Source organism: Tuber melanosporum (genome assembly GCF_000151645.1).
Source record: "Tuber melanosporum whole genome shotgun sequence assembly, scaffold_41, strain Mel28".
NCBI classification, from domain to species: Eukaryota; Fungi; Ascomycota; class Pezizomycetes; order Pezizales; family Tuberaceae; genus Tuber; species Tuber melanosporum.
This window is the reverse complement of record NW_003299086.1, coordinates 85,750-88,242: the sequence shown is the minus strand read 5'-3', so window position 1 is coordinate 88,242 and position 2,493 is coordinate 85,750.

The following is a 2,493-nucleotide window of genomic DNA, read 5'->3' as shown; positions in this document are numbered from 1 at the left end:
AGGGTATAGGGTTTCTTGAATGAAAAAAAATAAATTTTTTAAACAAAAACCCAATAAAAATAAAAATAATTGAGTTTTATTATTAATTTTTTGTCCAAGTAGATTACAGGTCGATGGGACTGGTACTTTCTGCGAACGAGCTTTTCGTACTCGGGAGAACCATATACTACTATGGTCTTACAATATGCCTCTATTATTCTGTTTGTTCTTGTCTAATACTTCCAGATTAAGATATTTGATACACTATCCTAAGCTTCAAGTATCTGTAGTTTAAGCAATCCAAAGTCATACTTACTGTTATTTTTGGTATAGACTTCAGCTGTACTATAATAGTATTTAATGAAGTTAATCTCATAATAAAAAGCGAGGGAGAATTTATATTAACCTTGAAAAATATGCTCAATAAATCTTACAAGTACTGAAGTTAAACATGCAACCTAGGAAATCAACATTTAGTAAGTAAAAACCTGCACTATCTACTGATTTAGTCATTATGTGGGTACACCCAGATAGGTACATGCTTTGGATGCTTTACACTATAATTAAGATACCTTGGGGCTATTAGTGCCTATCTTGGTACTACATGTCCAAATATCATAATTTTCAAATAGCTTGATTACCTAGCCTTAGAGCTATGAGCACTTAAGAATTGGTAGACTATTTATACTCTGGTGTACTTCTTAGCTACAATGCTAAATATCTATGATATTGATACAGAGGTATACAGTAAACCCTCTCATAATTCTAACCTTTCAAACTTTCAACTATTTCATACTCCCAGTCTTGTGTGAGAACAGGTTTGGTACTAACTTACAAGGATTTCCTCTACAACTTCTAATCTTTCAATAATTCCTATTTCCAGGAAATTGATATACCAGAAATTAGGGCTAAAATTATAGATGAGTCTATGGTTCAGGCCACTATCTTATCCTACTTGCAAGCTTCTTTCAAATTATTTTATCATAAATACATGATAACTACCAAACAGGTATTCGTGCTATAATAGCATTATATTCAGGTGGTGGGCTGGTACAATGCTGGGCCAAATAAATAATAAAATAATACTACTATAGGCAGATCCATTTTGCAATCACTCTTCCCAAACACAAATCTAAAATTCTACTACTGGTGATCTTACAGGCATTGATTCCTGCCAGGAGAGTCTTGGATTATAGTGTCTTACCGCTCTACAACCCTTCCTCCAATATTATTTCTTCCTTCTGCAAGTAAATTACTCCCCTAAACTCCAAGTTCTGCTAATAATTTAGTCTTACAATTTGGCTTGTACAAGAGATGGCTGATTACAGCCTTCATATTGTCCATATACAGCCAGTCATCAGGATTGTTCGTGAAATGCTTAGTAAACTACCTTGTCAAAAATGCAAGATTACCCCAACCTTAACCGTGATTGCCACCTTAACTGCAACCGTGAAGATAACTATGAAGATAACTATGAAGATAACTGTGAAAGTAACTGTGAGGGTCATGATCATAAACCTCCTAATGTAATACTCTTCAAGTCTCCTTTAATTATAGTTTAGCAATATGGATTTGTAAATCCTCCTGTATCAGAATAAAAGTAAATACTTAAAACTCAGTAAAGAGAGATGACTAATGTTAATAAATAGATAATAATTGCCTTTTTGTACTGCCTCAGGAATATTGTCCTTATTACTCACTCTCCTTATTCCTCTGATTCAAATTCTATTGAGTATGTATAGGTTGAGCTCAAAAAGAACTTGTACTAGCAGTATATAAGGATTGGAGATACCCAGAAAGGAAAGGAAGCTGTTAAGAAGAGTCTAGTATATACTTCCTATAAGGAAAGAAAACTGTTAAGATGAGTCTAGCACATGTATTGCTAGTAGATTGGGAGATAATTTCTGAGTTTTTTGAGAAGTTATGGAAAATAATGCCTGATAAGGTAGCTGCTATTTTGGAAGCAAAAGGAGATTATACAAAGTACTAGCTAATATTATTCTATTTAATTAATGTATTATCAATGGAGTATTGTTAATTGTAGTTTGTTGTTTATTCTTTTATTTGCAAGTACTCATAGTTGATACAGTAATCCTGCTACAATTCCACCAATAGGGCAATTGATAATTAAACCTTTCTCTGATCACAAACACTTCTGACAACTGGTTGTACATCTTCTGACAATATTAGTACTACCCTATACCCAATCATTTATTCTTGACGGCCTACTAAAATAATATTACCACCTTCTACTCCAATCTTTCTCATTCCAGTCCTTACAAGCTTTTCCCTAAAACTTTCATTTCCATCTAGGTTCACAACACAGCTTTACAGTAAATTGCTGTTAGCATCCTATTTCTCAGGTTTGGTACAGCGCATTCCTGGATACCTTGCGGAGAGTGAGTATGTCTACCTTAATAGTGCAATGCTACTTATTGTGGCTCTTTTCGGCTATACTGTGTAGTTTGCATCTATGCTTTCATAGCCCATGCGTCGTGACCGATCCTTATCTGA